Source organism: Pongo pygmaeus, chromosome 3 (assembly GCF_028885625.2).
Source record: "Pongo pygmaeus isolate AG05252 chromosome 3, NHGRI_mPonPyg2-v2.0_pri, whole genome shotgun sequence".
Classification (NCBI taxonomy): domain Eukaryota; kingdom Metazoa; phylum Chordata; class Mammalia; order Primates; family Hominidae; genus Pongo; species Pongo pygmaeus.
Window position 1 is genome coordinate 718067 of NC_072376.2, and position 18162 is coordinate 736228.

The 18162-nt window shown below is 58.3% G+C and overlaps 1 non-coding gene across 1 annotated transcript in view; it reads left to right on the forward strand.

Annotated features, from left to right (window-relative positions):
• LOC129034740 (uncharacterized) overlaps positions 1-17818 on the forward strand; it is a 29732-nt gene extending 11914 nt beyond the window's left edge. Inside the window, exons 2-5 of the transcript XR_010125988.1 lie at positions 14401-14439; positions 14741-14881; positions 17295-17412; positions 17507-17818. This is a non-coding gene — a transcript (uncharacterized LOC129034740). The remainder of the gene's footprint in view (positions 1-14400; positions 14440-14740; positions 14882-17294; positions 17413-17506) is intronic.
• The last annotated feature ends 344 nt before the right edge of the window (positions 17819-18162 follow it).

Below are 18162 nucleotides of genomic sequence, written 5' to 3' on the forward strand. Positions count from 1 at the left end.
AGCCGGACACTGAACCCCAGTCCTTTGTGGGGCTTCTGCCCCGGGGAGCTGCGGGCCCCTCTGCGCCCTGAGACCCCGTAGTCGGGGGTGGCTGTGTGCGGCGCTCTGTGGCCCTTCATTCCGGCAGGCAGTGCTCCTGAGGGATTGTTTCAGCCTCTGAGGTGAAGAGGGCCTGCCGCAGGCCTGGAGAATGATGGAGAATGATACAAGGCCTGTGTGCTCGTTGTCCCGCTGAGGAAATAAAATTAAAGTGTAATTCAAAGCTCCTTCTCTCACTTTTCTCTCTTCTTTCTACAAAACCTATTAATGGGATGTTGGAACTTTTCTCTCCCATGTCCTGTCTTTTTCTAGCATTTGGGAAGATTTTCTCAACTTGATCATCCAGTCCTTCTCCTGAATTTTAATATCGCCAGGCACAAGACTGACATAGGGAGATGGGCAGGGAACAAAATAAGTCAGTAAATTATAAGCTTAGAGCCCTGCTGCGCGTGCACACGTGGGCACGTGTGTGTGTTGCGCCTGTGTGTGCGTGTGTGGATGTGTGTGCATGTGTGCTCATGTGTGTGCGCCTGTGTGCACCTGTGGATGTGTGTGCATGTATGGGGGTGTGCATGCATGTGCAGGGGGTGTGCGTGTGTGTGGGTGTGTGTGCGTGGGCTTGCACGTGTGTGCTTACTTTTTTTTTTCAGAGTCTTGCTTTGTCACTCAGACTGGAATGCAGTGGCACAGTCTCGGCTCACTGCAACCTCCACCTCCTGGGTTCAAGGGATTCTTCCGTCTCAGCCTCCTGAGTAGCTGGGACTGCAGGTGCCTGCCACCACACCCAGCTAATTTTTGTATTTTTAGTAGCGACGGGGTTTCACTGTATTGGCCAAGCTGCTCTTGAGCTCCTGACCTCGTGATCTGCCCACCTTGGCCTTCCAAAGTGCTGGGATTACAGGTGTGAGCCACCGCGCCCGGCTGTGTGTGCTTACTTTCAAACAAGGTGGTCTCTGCAGCATCACTGAGATGACATTGAGAAGAGGCTTGATAAGGTGCAGGAGGGCGTGTTCTGGGCACAGGGCGCCCTGAGCGAGAGGGCCGAGAATGTCCTGCGGTGAGTGAGGAGTCCATGCAGCAGGGGCAGAGGGAGAGGCAAGGGCAGAGGGAGGTGTGGGCTGATGGCAGGGCCAGGGCCTGACCTTGATGGCCCTGAGGAGCCTCTGCGTCCACTCAGGCTTGTGTGTTCGGGGACCCTGTGGGTGTTGCGTTGAGGTCAGTGGGGCCTGGTATGGCAGAGGCGAGGGTGCTGTGTGGGTGCCGGGTGTCCTTCAAGGCACAGCAGATTGGTTTCTAGGGGAGCCCAGTGTGTGGGAGGTGCAGGTGGCTCAGAGGTGTCTGGGGCTCCCTGGGGTGCAAGGCTGTCAGAAGAGGTCAGGGCAGGGAAGTCCTGATGGACGTGCCGGCTGCCCACCGACGTGCAGCCGTCAGACGTCTGGTTGGGAGTTCAAAGCAGGGTTGCGCTTGAGGTGCCTGGAGAGGAAACGTGGAGTCGGGGGGTCTGTGGGGTAGCCCCGGGGGCGGCACTGGGGGCCGGACTGCTGAAGGGCCCTCGAGCTCCTCAGGTATAACCTGCCTGGGCCTCCTGGACGGCTGCAGGCCTGCGGGGCCTGGGTTGAGGGGGATGTCACTGAGCTACACTCTGAGGCCGGTAGTGACTCTCATCTGGGGTCCCACCTTAGTGAATGTACCTCAGGTCTTTGTATGAACACAAATATTTGTATAAACACTTAATTTAAAAAATGAGAGCTGGTGCGCGCCTGTAATCCCAGCTACTGAGAAATGTCAGCCCAGCAGTGAGGCCTGTCCGGTCTCAGCCCTGTCCGTGTGAGCGCTGTGCTCTGTGTTTTGGCCCCACAGTGCCGCGGTCCACGGAGGTGGGGTCGGCTGGCTCTGGCTGGGAGTTGGGGGCCCAGCTGCTCTAATGCAGGCAACACCCTGAGCGGGGCTGGGAGTCAAGGACCAGCCTGGGGGCTCGCTGTCACAGGTGTGGGCAGGAGCCCGTGGCCCTCTGAGAGCTTTGTGGCCATAGTAGGGGCTGCGCCATGCGGGAGGCGACTTTACTGCCTGGGGTCAGTTCCTGGCTGGCTGGAGATGGAGCGGGGATGCTTACTGTCTTTCAAGTCACGGACCCTTTTGAGAATTAAATTCAAAGCGCTGTCATGTTGTATCATTGTTTTTCATTTTCTTTTTTTTCTTTTTTCTTTTTTTTTTTTTTTTTTGAGATAGAGTCTTGCGCTGTCACCCAGGCTGGAGTGCAATGGCACGATCTCGGCTCATTGCAACCTCTGCTATACAGGTTCAAGCGATTCTCCTGCCTCAGCCTCCTGAGTAGCTGGGACTACAGGCACGTGCCACCATGCCCGGCTATTTTTTGTATTTTTAGTAGACACGGGGTTTCACCATGTTGGTCAGGCTGGTCTCGAACTCCTGACCTTGTGATCTGCCTGCCTCGGCCTCCCAAAGTGCTGGGATTACAGGTGTGAGCCACCTCGCCCGGCTGTTTTTCATTTTCTTAAAAAACTTTTAGGGTGACATAGCTGTGCAGAGAACCATGTAAAGTTCCCTTTTCCTCCTAACCTGGCTGGTCTCCAGCGGGAAGGAACAGAGAGTGCTTAGTGTGGTTCTGTGTGTCCGCACGAGGTTGATGAGAACCCTCCGTGCCTGCACTGTCTTCTCGCCAGGCGCAGCTCAGGAATGTGGTGGTGCCGGAGAGTGGTTGGTGTCTGTTCCTCCCTGGCTGCTGTGAGCCACCTCCCCAGGTCATGTGTCCTCCGTACGGGTTGGTGAGGGAGCTGTGTGTGTCTGTGGTACAGCTGCAATGCGGGGTCCCGTCAGGGAACAGGAGCGAGGCGTTTACGCCATAGGGAGGTGGAGAAGGGACGGTGTGTGTTTGGCAGGTGCTGAGGGCTGCAGCGGAGCTGGAGGGGCAGGACGGTGCAGGGCAGTGCAGGCAGGGCGTTTGGGGTCAGGCCAGCTGTGGAAAGGCCACAGGTGAACCAGGTGCAGAGACACAGAGCTGGAGGCGTCCAGTGGCCTGGCTGGGCCTCGTCGGTGTGCTGCCGCTGCTGCAGTGATGCCAGGGGCATGGAAGGGACCCCAGCCCAGCTCCTCCCTTGGCAGTCGGAGCGTCGGGGCCGCGTCACACAGGGAGGGACTCTCCGGACGATGGGAACGAGAGCCCATCCGGGATCGTAGCTGTGGTGCAGTTCACAGTGTTGTGAACAGCTAGTGTTGGGTTGGGGGCATCTGTGGGGCCAGTTTCAGCAGTTTGGTCATTTTTATGTGAAAATAAATGAAAACAGGTTTTGCAGAGCCCATCAGTGAAGGCAGGGGTGCCTCTGGCATCGACTGGATGGCCTTTCCCTCCTGAGTGACAGCCCCGGACATGGTGTCCCCTCATGAGGACGCCGATGTGGCCCTGCTGCTGGAGTGTGCCGAGCACGAGGGGGCCAGGCCGCACACAGCACCCGCGCGCCGCTGAGGAGGGTGACTGCAGGAGGAGCATCCGCGCGCCGCTGGGGAGGGTGACTGTGTGGGAGGAGCACCCGCGCGCTGCTGGGGAGGGTGACTGTGCGGGAGGAGCACCCACGTGCCGCTGGGGAGGGTGACTGCGGGAGGAGCACCCGCCCGTGCGTCGCTGGGGAGGGTGACTGTGCGGGAGGAGCACCCACGCGCCGCTGGGGAGGGTGACTGTGCGGGAGGACAGAGTGCCACAAGGGAGGGCAGCAGAGTGGTTTCAGCTCCGGGAGGTGGGGCTTCTCGTCCAGAGAGGTGCAGGGTCTCTTGTCAGGTGGACAGGAGCTGGCCCACCCGTGAGTGGGTAGGGCCTCCTGCCAGGGAGCCTTGTGCATGGCTGGGAGGAGGGCAAGGCTGATGTGGACGCAGCCCTGATGTGAACAGGACCCCGCGTGGATGGGCAGTGACGTGCGTGTGGACCTGGCGTGGACGGGCAATGACGTGCATGTGGATCTGGCGTGGATGCAGCCCCGACGTGAACAGGACCCCGCGTGGACAGTCAGTGACGTGCGTGTGGACCCAGCGTGGATGGTCAATGACGTGCGTGTGGACCTGGGTGGACGGGCGATGTGAGCGTGGACCTGGCGTGGACGGGCGCTGATGTGAGTGTGGACCCGGCATGGACGCAGCCCTGATGTGAATGGATGTGGTTCCAACGTGATTGCACTGGCATGGGAAGCAGAGGGTGAGGCCCGGCCTTGCTGTCAGGAGGACATGTCGGATTTCTGTCTCTAAGATACAGCTCAGACTTGTCTGGAGGGTGATTTAGTGGGAGGGTGGCTTGGAGAAAGCTGTCCTGGGCGGGTTTCACCACTTGGACGGGAGCTCTGGCATGGTCCAGGGAGTGGCCGAGGACACAGCAAGGAGGAGAAGATGACCCCATGGGCAGCAGGAGCTCAGACGGGAGGCATGGAGCAGATGGGACTCCATGTGGTGCCACCCCTCCTACCTGGGCTGGGCACCCGCGAGGCTGAGGACCCTGGGGAGGGAACACTGCTTGTCGGGCGGTGGTGACGATTTCATGGGTGTTTGTGAAACCGACCTCACTGCCCCATTACAACAGTGCGGGCCCTGATTCTCAGGGTTCCCCAGTGAGGCTGTTCCATGCCGGCACAGGACACGCCTGCAGCTCTGTGCCTGTGAATCTCAGGAGCTGTTTTCTGGAAAGTTCCATAACTCAGCAAAACTGACTCACAAACAACAGAAACTTCAAGGCTGTCCTAAGATATGGGTGGCAGAAGAAAATGTGCACCAGGCATGGGCTTGTGATGCCGGCTCTTCCTCCTGGCAGAGCCCCCCAGAGGAAGGCTGGGCTGGGCAGTCAGCCAGACGGGGCAGGGGGCTGCAGCCTCCAGGCTGCAGAGGGCGCCGGGGTGGAGAGCGGAGGAGAGAGGGAGTCGGTGCCCTAGGAGGCTGCGGGCAAGGCGGGGCGAGGGCAGAGTGCACTCGCTGGGGGTCACCCTGCCCCCCAGGACTCCCTTCACAGGACAGAGAAGCCCCTGGTGAGCGGGGCTGCTGACCGCAGGCCCCAGGGTCTGTAGGACCCTTAGGGAGATGGGTGGCTCTGCGTGTGGGTGTGGAGAGAGGCCTGTGGCAGACGGATGGATGGGTGTCTCTGCGTGTGGGCATGGGGAGAGGCCTGTGGGAGGTGGGTGGACGGGTGTCTCTGCATGTGGGTGTGGAGAGAGGTCCGTGGGAAACTGGTGGATGGGTGGCTCTGCGTGTGGGTGTGGAGAGAGGCCTGTGGGAGGTGGATGGGTTGGGTGGCTCTGTGTGTGGGCGTGGAGAGGCCTGTGGCAGCTCCTTCGTTGCAGAAACCGCATCGGAGCACATCGCGTAGTGCAGGACACACGGGGCGCGTGGGACGGCGTCTGTGTGAGAGCAGCATCTATGCCTATGCAGTGTTATCTAAGGACACACCCACAGACACGGACACGTCCTTACGCGGAGAACGGCCGCTGCCTCAGAGTGTTCAGGATGATACGTTTTTCCTTAATATCATCCTTCGCTTCGCACATCGTACTGAATACGTGTGTATGTGACTTTTACTGCAAAACAAAACAAAAAGCAAAAGCCACTGTGTTATCCAGACGGCTGTGTGCTGTAGGCGCGACTCGGAACAGCAGCTTCTCCCAGCGTCCGGCAGCTAAATGACAGGAGCTGGAGGCTGCCCCAGGCAGCGGCCTGGCTGGCGTGCGGGGTGTTTTGGGGGTGTCTGAGCTGGGTGGAGAGGAAGGCATATGTCACACTGAGGCATCAGAGACAAGTCCATTCACATCGGGGCTGCGTCCGCACCGGGTCCACTCTCAGTCATCGCCCCACGCCGGGTCCACACTCAGTCATCGCCGCCCGCACCGGGTCCGCACTCAGTCATCGCCGTCCGTGCCGGGTCCATACTCGCGTCATTGCCGTCCGCACAGGGTCCACACACAGTCATCGCCGTCCGCACTGGGTCCACGCTCGCGTCTGCCGTCGGCGCCGGAATGTGTCTGGAAAGTGTGGTGAGAGCTGTGTTCCCTGCGCATTTCTGAAGGCTCCTGTTCGCTGCAGTTGCCCCGAGCCATGGAGCCAGGTGACCTTGAGGTCCACGGGAGAGAGGAGGGTGCATTTCGGAGGCTAGAAGTGGCTCCTGGAGGGGCTGGCCCTGGGTGTGATCACTGAGAGGAGGGAGGTGGAAAAAGATCTGGAAGATGCCCTCGGGAAGCAGAAGAAGGTGGGTGACCAGAGTGGGGTGCCCAGAGGGTTAGGGCAGGGCAGACCGGAGGAGGGGGTGGGCTTCGCGCCCCCGGGAAGGAGGGATGGGGCTCTGTGAAAGTGAGAGCTGTGTGGACATGGAGCTTGTGAGTCTGACCAGGAAAGACAGAGGGTTCCAGACGGTGCGGGGGCCCTTTCAGTCTGCTTGTGTGGGGCAGGGTCCTCACCACCAGGTGAGGGGGCCTTGTAGGGCAGATTCCTAGAAGACCCTCAGGATGCAGGAGCAGAGGCTGCTGGCTGGATGGGGATGGAGCTGAGACCTGAGCGGGCTGCCCAGGCCTGAAGGACAGCACGGGCCTGTGTGAGGCCAGGAGGGGCTGCTGGAGTGCGACACCCCCTGTGATCCAGGTCTGGTCTGTGACGCGTCAGGCCCCACGGGCTCCCCAGAAGGCCTGTGGTCTCCTTGGCCGCAGCGCATTCCGGGGACGGGGCAGAGTAGAGTCAGCAGAGGGAGGAGGCGTGTGGGGTGTCCAGGGATCCAGGGGTCTCTGGGCCACGCTCCCCTCCCCAGCAGCTGTGAGGACGGTGGGGGTTGCTGTCTGCCTAGGACTGCGAGCGTCGGGCACAGAAGCTGCTGTTAACAGTCAAGGAATGTTCGGGTCAGTTCGAGAACTTCAGGGCGCAATGGCAGAGCCCCGGCAGACAGACTCAGGGCAGATGGTGGTTGTCAGCCGGGAGGGGGCGCGGAGCCCTGGGGGTGGTCAGGCCCATGTGGCCTTGGGACGAGAGCGAAGAGGTGGGATTGGTGCAGGAGACGGGGAAGTAGGTGACAGGGAGGCTCAGGGGCTACAGCAAAGGCCCCGGAGGCTTTTCCACACCCGAGTCCGTCCTCGGCCATGCCAGCCAGGTCAGGGGCTCAGTCCTGTGGGCCACCATAGCCGGCCGCACAGGCGGGGAAGGTGAAGCTCCACGGAGCACCCTGGTGGACAGCGGTGCTGTGGGGGCCGTGGACCAGAAGGCGGAGCCCGTGCTGTGGGCTGGGTGGGGTGGCAGCTGCCAGTTCAAGGTCTGTCCTTTGTTTATTTACTTCATAAAATACTCCAGGTGTTTTGTTAGAAATTATTCTTGGCCGGGCATGGTGGCTCACATCTGTAATCCCAGCACTTTGGGAGGCCTTGGTGGGCAGATCCTGAGGTCAGGAGTCGAGACCAGCCTGGCCAACGTGGTGAAACCCCCATCTCTACTAAAAATACAAAAAATTAGCTGGGTACTCAGGAGGCTGAGGCAGGAGAATGGTGTGAACGCGGGAGGCGGAGCTTGCAGTGAGCCAAGATCGTGCCACTGCACTCCAGCCTGAGCGACAAAGCAAGATTCCGTCTCAAAAAAAAAAAAAAAAAATTAGTTGGGTGTGGTGGTGCACGCCTGTAGTCCCAGCTACATGGGAGGCTGAGGCAGAATTGCTTGAATCCAGGAGGCAGAAGTTGCAGTGAGCCAAGATCACACCACTGCACTCCAGCCTGGTGACAGAGCAAGACTTTGTCTCAAAAAAAAAAAAAGCAAAGAAAAGAAATTACTGTCTTAGTGTTGATAAATCTGCCTTTATGCATACCAATAGTTGTGCACACTGAGAGAAGTAGGCAGTTTGGGATCTGAAACTGGCCTGGTGACACCGCGGGCGCAGCAGGTGGGCAGATGCGGGCACAGGAGGGTGCTTCCCGCACTGTTCAGGCCATCAGAGCCTGCGCTTCTGTGGTTGGTTTTGATGAGGACTCGTATTTCAGCTCCTGTCTTTCCGTGTCAGAGGCTGTGTGAGGTGCGTATTGTGGACCGCTGGCCTTGCTGTGAGGAGTGTACATGTGGAGCTGTGGCAATCGTGGGAAGTTCTGTTTCCAGCTTTAAGCTTCGTTTACATTTCTGCATATCAAGAAATGATAAATTAAGACCTAATGAGAAGTTGTGGACTAGACGTGGGGTGTGTAGGCTGCTGGGAGGAGGGGCAGTGGCCTTGAGGGGTTGTGGGGCCCATGGGACCATCTGACCCAGTGCATGGCGGAGCTATGTCCATGTGAGGAGGGAGTAGGAACAGGCTCTGCGCTGTGGCTGCGTGGGCTGCCAAGGGCTGCCGAGGGCTGCTGTGGGCTCTGCGCTGTGGCTGCGTGGGCTGCCGAGGGCTGCTGTGGGCTCTGCGCTGTGGCTGCGTGGGCTGCCGAGGGCTGCTGTGGGCTCTGCGCTGTGGCTGCGTGGGCTGCCGAGGGCTGCTGTGGGCTCTGCGCTGTGGCTGCGTGGGCTGCCGAGGGCTGCTGTGGGCTCTGCGCTGTGGCTGCGTGGGCTGCCGAGGGCTGCTGTGGGCTCTGCGCTGTGGCTGCGTGGGCTGCCGAGGGCTGCTGTGGGCTCTGCGCTGTGGCTGCGTGGGCTGCCGAGGGCTGCTGTGGGCTCTGTGCTGTGGCTGCGTGGGCTGCCGAGGGCTGCTGTGGGTTCTGCGCTGTGGCTCTGTGGGCTGTTGTGGGCTCTGTGCTGTGGCTGCATGGGCTGCCGAGGGCTGCTGTGGCTCTGTGGGCTGTTGTGGGCTCTGTGCTGTGGCTGCATGGGCTGCCGAGGGCTGCTGTGGGTTCTGCACTGTGGCTCTGTGGGCTGCTGTGGGCTCTGTGCTGTGGCTGCGTGGGCTGCCAAGGGCTGCTGTGGGCTTTGTGCTGTGGCTGCGTGGGCTGCAGAGGGCTCCTGTGGGTTCTGCTCTTATTTGCCCAGGGGAAACCCAAGTCGCTACCCCTCCTGTCCAGCCTCAGCGCTCGTCCCCGGTTCCCCCAGCAGGTGACCACAGATGATGATGGAGCCTCCCGGAGCTGCCTCAGTTTCCCCAGCCGGCCCCTCCCTGGCCCCCCCATCTCAGGAGCCCCGGGGCCACTCTCCGCCAGGCTCTCTGTGGCTCCGATTAACCCTCAGGTCGTCCCAGCCTCTTCTGAGCCATGGTTAGGATTGGCCCTGTCCACCGTGTGTCCATGGAAGTAAAACAGGCCACCAGCAGTGGGCAGCCGCCGGCGGGACGGGCTGTGGGGCAGAGGCTGGCGGGCAGGAATGGTCTCGCGGGTGCGCACCTGGGCTGTGTGGCGCTGCGGCCTTGGCTCCTGCACGCCGGGGTCAGCAGCCATCTCGTCGGGTTTTTAACGTGCATTTCCCAGTTTACTGATACAGTTGAGCATTTAAAACATGCTTATTTGAAATTTCTCTTTTGTGAAGCTCTCTGTTGGCTAGAGTGGGGCTGGCAAACCCTGTGACGGAGCAGATGGTGAATATCGTGTGGCTCCAGGCCTCCCGCCAACGAGCAGCACTGTGTGCTGGGAGCAGGCCCTGCGGGGGCCTGCACACCCGCTCACACAGCCCACGGGGCACGGCCGGGCCACGATGGCCAGGCCCTGGTCTAGGTTGTGGCCCTGGAGGCACTGCCGAAATTTCCCTCAGGCCTTGGCTTTTTTTCTCCGTGGTGCTTTTGGATAACTCAGGGTGCTTGTCTTTGGCTTTGTTATTTCCTTCATGGCCAGTTTTGTTTTCTGTCTGGTAAATCTCCTCATCCACGATCGTGACGATACCCTCCTTAGCAACCTCCAAAGGTTCACGGTGGCCTTTTCCAGTGTCCTCACCCACCCGGCCCTGGTTATTTTTGGGGTGGGATGGTGCAATACAAGCTGAGAGTTTGGCTTTTTTTTTCTAATTTCACCACAGGAATGGTCTTTACGGTGTGTGTTTAATTGTAAGATACACACTAAAATTCACCAGTTTTATTGTGCAGTTGGGGACTTTTCACCCCCGTCCAGTCTCATTGGACTTGCCGGCAGTGCTGGCCCAGAGCTCGGTCCCCACAGGCCTCCCTCGGGCCCCTCTGTGGCCAGTCCCCACCTTGCCTGGACTGTGTGCGTCCCGCCTGCGTCCTCCCACCAGACTTGCCGTTGTTCTGGAATTGCGTGGCGTGTGGGAACGTGTGTGCTCCTGCGTCTGCCCCTCTCCCCCGTGGGATCGTGGGCACCTGCGTTGTTCACTCTCACTGCCGAGCCACATCTGTGTGGGGAGGGGTTACGCTGTGTTTATCATCCACCTGCTGATGGACTAGGTGGTTGTTTCCAGTTTGGGGCTGTTAGGAAAAGGGCTGCTTTGAACATTGTTGTATAAGACTTTGAGAGGATGTGTGTGTTAGCAAGTGTCTTTTTTTTTTTTTTTTTTTTTTTTTTTGAGATGGAGTTTCACTCTTATTCCCCAGGCTGGAGTGCAAGGCGCGATCTCGGCTCACTGCAACCTCCACCTCCCGGGTTCAAGCGATTCTCCTGTCTCAGCCTCCCGAGTAGCTGGAATTACAGGCATGTGCCACCATGTCCGGCTGGTTTTGTGTTTTTAGTAGAGACGGGGTTTCTCTATGTTGGTCAGGCTGGTCTCGAAGTCCCGACCTCAGGTGATCTGCCCGCCTCAGCCTCTCAAAGTGCTTGGGTTACAGGCATGAGCCACTGCGCCCGGCCATGTCTTTTTTTTTTTTTTGAGATGGAGTCTCACTCTGTCGCCCAGGCTGGAGTGCAATGCCGTGATCTCAGCTCACTACAGCTTCCGCCTCCCAGATTCAAGTGATTCTCCTGCCTCAGCCTCTTGAGTAGCTGGGATCACAGGCGCCTGCTACCACGCCCAGCTAATTTTTTGTATTTTTGGTAGAGACAGGGTTTCACCATGTTGGCCAGGCTGGTCTCGAACTCCTGATCTCATGTGATCCGCCTGCCTTGGCCTCCCAAAGTGCTAGGATTATAGGCATGAGCCACTGTGCACCCAGCTGACTGTCTTCAACAGAAAATTTATTTGGTTAAAGGTATTTCCTTCTCTTCTTAGTTTGCTAAGAGTTTTGTGTTTTGTTTGTTTGTTTTTGAGACGGAGTCTCACTCTGTCATCCAGGCTGGAGTGCAGTGGCGTGATCTTGGCTCACTGCAAGCTCTGCCTCCCGGGTTCAAGTGATTCTCCTGCCTCAGCCTCCCGAATAGCTGGGACTACAGGCACCTGCCATTACACCCGGCTAATTTTTTGTATTTTTAGTAGAGACAGAGTTTCACCGTGTTAGCCAGAATGGTCTCCATCTCCTGACCTCATGATCTGCCAGCCTCGGCCTCTCAAAGTGCTGGGATTACCGGCATGAGCCACTATGCTTGGCTGAGTTTTGTTTTTTTAAAATCATGAATGGACAATGATTTTGTCAAATGATTTTTATGCACCTGCTGGGAAGATCATGTGATTTTTCTCCTTGTATCTTTTGTCATAAATTTTATCTTTTTCCCATAGGCATTAAGCCCACTTTGTTTTCTAGGACTCTGAGTTTGTCAAGAATGATTATCTTTTTGTATATTGCTTAAAAAGGATGACTAACCTTTTTCTTTGGATTTTCACCTCTGTGTTTCCTGGTGAGGTTAATGTTGAGTTCTTTCCGTCTGCCATTGTCAGTGCCTGGTTATGTCAGCCTCATAGCGTGAGTTGGAAAAAGGCTCCTTTTAGTTCTCCGAGAAGAGTCTGAGACTGAATTATTTGTGCCCTGAGCATCTGGTGAAACCACCTGCATCCCTCCGGGGCCTGATGCTGTCTTGGGAGGGACTTTCTGACCATTGACCTGGCTCCCTGAAGGTTCTGGAACTTCCTGGGTTTTCTCTGCTAGTCTCAATGCTGGTGAATTACTGTTCTAGGAACTTATCAGTTTCACGTAAACTTTCCATTTTATTAGGGTCAAGTTCATCATATCCTGTCCATGCTCAGACGTCACCTGCTTTAGGTGCACCCGGTTTAACAGTGCACGGCCAGCTCCCCCGAATCCATGGGTCCAGTCCACACAGATTGAAAATGTTTGGGAACCAAAACAATAAAAAATAACAATACAACAATAACAATAATGTACATCTTAAAAATACAGTAGAACAACCATTGACATAGTGTTTACAGCGTGTTAAGTGTTGTAAGTAATCTGGGGATGGCGTAGAGTGCATGGGGGGGCGGCGTGCACAGCTTCTGTGCAGACTCGACACCACTTCACGTCCGGGACTTGAGCACTTGTGGATTTTGGTATCAGCGGCGTCCTGGAACTAGTCCCCCACAGATACCAAGGGATGGCTGTGTTTGTCACCTTCTAACATAGTAAATAACTGACCTGTTTGTTTGTTAGTTATTGTCTGTCTTCCTTCATTAGAATGCTGGCTCCAAGGTCTGTGTCTGTGTTTTCACTGAAGTCCAAGAACTCCTGTCAGGAGCCGCCAGCTATACCAGCCAACACAGGAGCCACTGGCCACAGTTTAATTAAAATTAAATACAATTAAAAATTCATTCGGTTGGCCGGGTATGGTGGCTCACGCCTGTAATCCCAGCATTTTGGGAGGCCGAGATGGGTGAATCACTGGAGGCCAGGAGTTCGAGACCAGCCTGGGCAACATGGTGAAACCCCATCTCTACTAAAAATACAAAAGTTAGCTGGGCGTGGTGGCGGACGTCTATAATCCCAGCTACTCGTGAGGCTGAGGCACAAGAATCGCTTGAACCTGGGAAGTGGAGGTTACAGTGAGCCGAGATTGCACCACTGCACTCCAGCCTGGGTGACAGAGAGAGACTCTATCTCAAAAACAAAAAACAAACAAACGAAAAACAAAAAACTGGGCTGGGCACGGTGGCTCACACCTGTAATCTCAGCACTTTGGGAGGCTGAGGCGGGAGGATCACTTGACCCCAGGAGTTTGTGGCCAGCCTGGATAACAGACCGAGACCCTGTCTCTACTAAAAATACAAAAATTAGCCAGGTATGGTGATGCATGCTTGTAATCCCAGCTACTCAGGAGGCTGAAGTGGGAGGATTGCTCAAGCCCAGGAGGTCAAGGCTGCAGTAAGCCAAGATCGTGCCACTGCACTCCAGCCTGGGTGGCAGAGCAAGATCCTGTCTCAAAAAAAAAGAAATAATAATAATTATAATGAGATCCTTCAGTCCCATAAGCCACAGTTCAGGTGCTCCACGCCATGTGTGGTCAGCAGCTGTGCTGTTGGGCAGTGGAGATGTGGAAGCCCCCAGTGCTGCAGAATATTCCAGAAGCCTGGCTTTGAGCCTGGCTTCATTCTCTTCATCTTGTTTCTCTTCTCCCTAACTCAAGTGCCTCAGACATGCCTGTTGATCTCCCCTTATATTTGCCTGGGAAGACTAACTCTACTCTTTCCCTTCTTCCTCTCTTTTTATATAAAAGTTAACTGAGCTTCAAAGATTAGTTAATAAAAAGTGCAGTTGTGGGAAACCGGAAGAGTAGAAATTATACAAATGGGGTAGAAAATGAAGCGCATGAAAGTATTTAATCTCTGTCACTAAGCCACAGACACTGTACATCATCCCAGGCCCCCACTTTCCCCGGTCTGACTCCAGCCACCCATTTCCCCAACTCAGACAGGAATGTGGGGGAGGCCACCGAGGTTCCCGGGGAAGCACTCCCAGCATGGCAGTCACCCTGATGCCCCGTCCCAGACGCAGGGTCCCTACATGGTCCCCTGGTCCCAGGTGGGGACCATGTCCCTCCCCTGCCCCTCCCTGCCTGTCTGAGGCCCCAGGTGCCCTCCCTGTCCTCATCCCCGCGGAGCCCAACACCAGGCTCAGTGCCCACGCCAGGGCCCTTGGTGCACATCTGCAAGGCGCAGGCAGGTCTGTGACTGGGAGAGAACACGGTGCCCTGTGCACAGCAGCAGAATTGCGGGCATCTCTTGGCTGCGTCGTGGAGTCAGCCGTCACTGCCTTGCCTCTGAGGTCCTGCATTTCCTCAGATCACCCCCGAAATTCACCCCTCCTCCGGGGGGCTCCACAGACTCACATCCTGCCTTCTTGGGCCCAAAACAGCATGATGGGGCCCCCAGCTGCCCCCCCACCCCCGTGGGCCGCGTGCCCACTCCTGCTGTCTCCGATGCCTTGGGCCTGGGCCTCAGAGACGCCCGACAGGCACCGAGACCAGCCCGTGTCTCCCGGGTAGAGCCTGTTCTTCACGGTCCCTGAAGAACTTTTGGTTATTTTAAGCAAGGAACAGAGCAGTGTAACTGAGCCAGGTTTGGCACCGCGGGTGGGGTGGGGGTCGTCCGCCTCCGGCCCAAGGGTAACCCTGTTGTGCTTTTTCTCCGCAGGCGTCACAATGTAGCAGGGACTCCAGGCGTCGTGCTCAGGTAAGTGCGCGTAGGCCGACTGCCCTCCTCTTTCCGCACCTGTGAACTGCCGGACTCCGCCGGGACCACGCTTTGTGCGTGTGGTCGCCGTTCCTTGCAGCACCTCTAAAACGCAGGCTCTGAGGACAGGCTGGAGCCGTGCGTGGGTCCTTAGCTTTTCTCCCGGTCAGTACTTCTGATGGACCCCATTCCGCCCTTTGCTCGGTAGGGCTTGGTTGCAAGTTCTTGTAGGAATGGCGGAGTTGTGGGAGGCACACATCCATGACGCGAAGTGAACTAACAGGTGCCGTTTCTGTGCTAGAAAATGGAAAAAGAGCCAGGGCCGGAAGGAGGGTGCAGAAGCGAGTCCGCGTGCGGAGCCAGGAGGCAGCGTCGCGTGGGAGTGCTGGCCTGAAGCCTCCATGCCCCGGCAGAGGGACGGACACGCGGACGTCTAGCGGAGGTGAGGCCCACGCCCCCCGACCCCCGACCCCGGGGGTCCTGCTGACTCCTTGCCCTGCCCTGTTGCTGGTTGTGGCGAGGGCCGGCGATCATTAGTAGCCGGCTGGTCAGGACACGATGCAGCGTTCACTGTTCACTGCCGAGTTTTCCTGGCCCCTCCTGTGAGAGTCCAAGGTCCAGCCAGCTGTGGGGGGCCGAGGCCTCGATGGCAGTGCGGGGTGCAGAGGGCTGGTCTCCTTCCGTCACTGGTTCACTTGGGTGCCCGGCGTGTCGCGGAGGAGCAGTGCTACTTGGGGGCCGAGCCTGGGGCCTCAGCCGAGGTGTGAGGCGGTCGACTAGCACCCTGCAGGGAGGTCCTCAGGGGCGCAGGGCAGGGCTGTCTCTCCCCTCCCGGGTGCTCTCTCCCCTCCTGGGTGGGGGTGGTCCTCAGGGGCGCAGGGCGGGGCTCCCCCTCCCTTCCCTGGTGGGCGTGGTCCTCAGGGGCGCAGGGCGGGGCTCCCCTTCCCTTCTCTGGTGGGCGTGGTCCTCTGGGGCGTAGGGCGGGGCTCCCCCTCCCCTCCCTGGTGGGCGTGGTCCTCAGAGGTACAGAGTGGGGCTCCCCCTCCCCTCCCGGGTGGGAGTGGTCTTTAGGGGCACAGGGTGGTGCTCCCCCTCCCCTCCCGGGTGGGAGTGGTCCTCAGGGGCACAGGGTGGTGTTCCCCCTCCCCTCCCTGGTGGGAGTGGTCCTCAGGGGCACAGGGTGGTGCTCTCCCTCCCCTCCCTGGTGGGCGTGGTCCTCGGGGGCGTAGGGCGGGGCTCCCCCTCTCCTCCCTGGTGGGCGTGGTCCTCGGGGGCGCAGGGCGGGGCTCCCCCTCCCCTCCCGGGTGGGCGTGATCCTCTGGGGCGTAGGGCGGGGCTCCCCCCCCCCCCCCCCAGTGGGCATGGTCCTCAGGGACGCAGAGCGGGGCTCCCCCTCCCCTCCCGGGTGGGCGTGGTCCTCAGGGACACAGGGTGGTGCTCCCCCTCCCCTCCCGAGTGGGAGTGGTCTTTAGAGGCACAGGGTGGTGCTCCCCCTCCCCTCCCGGGTGGGAGTGGTCCTCAGGGGCACAGGGTGGGGATGCCCCTCCCCTCCTGGGTGGGCGTGGTCGTTAGGTCGCGGGGCGGGGCTCCCCCTCCCTTCTCCTCCCCTCCCTCTCCCTTCCTGGGCAGGCTCTTGTGTCCTCAGTACGCATCCGGTCTCCCGAACCTCATAGCCCCACAGGGAGGAGGAGGGGAGGATTTGACTTTGGAAGTCTCTGTGACCAGGTGAGGACCGCAAGCGTAAAGGTGGTGGCAGAGTGGTCGGGGACAGGCCTCACCCACAAACATGCGGCCCCTGGATGAGCCCAGCTCTCAGCTGCTTCGTGGGACGGCAGCTGGACGCCCAGGCCCGCGCCTGCGGCAGGCGATATGGGGCTCAGCAGAGAGCTCCAGGCTGGGGCTCTTGGTGGCGGTGATGACGGAAGTGGTGTCACACATGCAGCAGTTTGGGTCGCGGCTTTCCGTCCCCACTGAGGGAAACTCGTGCCTGCTGCTCCTCTGGTGAAAAGTGTGGGGAGCGAACTCCCAGTAGTGGGGTGCACCCTGGCTACCCTGAGTCCCCACCAGCCTCCACACGCGGAGCGGCCCTGCTCTCTTGCCTCAAGCACAGAAGCTAATCACCAGGCTCTGCCTGCCGTCGTGCGGTGACATCCGGGGTCACCTCCCCGAAGGCGCAGGTCTGGTGGGCGAGCAGAGCTGCTGCGGCAGCTCTCAAGGCAGTGCCTCTGCCAGCCACTGTGGCCTGGCGTTGTGCCCACCCTGTGAGGGTAGGGTGGGACCCTTGCCCCGTGCTGCCTCCGCCCTGCCCCGTGCTGCCTCAGGCTCTGGGAGACACAGCCTCAGGAGACACCGTGGAAGCCGCGCCAGCCCTGGAAGTGAATGGGGAGGAAGGGGTGTGAGCACACAGCCCAGACTCTAAACTGGGCCCAAGGGTTGCGCTGTGAGCTGCAGAGGGTCCAGGTGCCCAGAGCCTGCCCATCCTCATCCCATCCGGCAGCTCTGCCTTCGCGGGCTCCTCCTGCTCCCTCCGCTTTCACAGAAGACAGACGGCCCAGGGATCCTCCCTCTTTGCAGCTTTATGGACCCTCCTCAGTTCTCATGCAGGAGGAGAGGAGGGGGTGTTGGGCACAGAGAGAAGCCAGTGCGGGGGAGCCGGGGGCTTTTGAAAAGGTGGGCTTGTCCCAGTGCACGCAGACACTGGATTGGTGACCGTGCCCTGCACATGCCCAAGAGGCTCCTGCCGCCCAGGCCTCAGGGCCTGCACTGTCCTCCCTGGGGGCGGCTGTCAGAGCTCAGCTAAGGATGAAAGGCATGGAAGAGTTTCAGGTGTTAATTAATTTTGTTTTCTCTTGCAGAAGCCAAAGATGTTGACCAGGAAGATCAAGCTGTGGGACATCAACGCCCACATCACCTGCCGCCTGTGCAGTGGGTACCTCATCGACGCCACCACGGTGACCGAGTGTCTGCACACCTGTACGTGCCCCGCCCGCACCACCCAGGGAGGGCGCGCCCTTCCCAGCTCTGTGCTCTTCAGAACCTTGGCTTTTGTGTTACCACACGCTTTTAGCTCAAGCCCAGACAAAAGCAGGACCCAGGACCAGGGGCAGAGATGATTTTGAAGATAAGTCAGAAAAGTCATTTCACACTAAAGGTCCTGTGGGTGGTTTCAGAGCAGATGAGGCCTTACTTAGGAGAGCAAAACACAGGAGAGACCGCACGTTCCTCCCACCGAGCAGCAAGGCCAGTAGCTGCTGTGACACAGCGCTCACTGCTGGCAGTTTCCAAATCTCCAAAGGAGTTCCTTAAATCCTTCAAAGGGGAACCTGCCAGTGTGTTCCTCACACTTGATGTGTGTCCTCACACCTGATGAGTGTGTGCTTTGGTGTTACAGGACTGATGACTGGGGCTGGACCTGAGTGTTTCTCTAAGTGTGGCTACAGCTGACGTGCAGGTGCCATCCGTCAGGCTGAGGCTCGGCTCTTATGCTAACATGAGGCCCCATGGCTGGCAGCCCTGCTGGTGTGGACGACTGCTGTGTGCATCTCTTGATGGCTGAGGAGCATTTTGTTTAAACAGGATATTTAAAATGAAGTATACACTTATAATACAAGTGATGCTTGTGTATTTCTCACTTTAGAAAATAAAATGTTTGCCAATTTGATAGAATTTTGACTTTAACGTTAATCGTATTTTTAGATATTGGTTAGCATATTTTATGTTAGG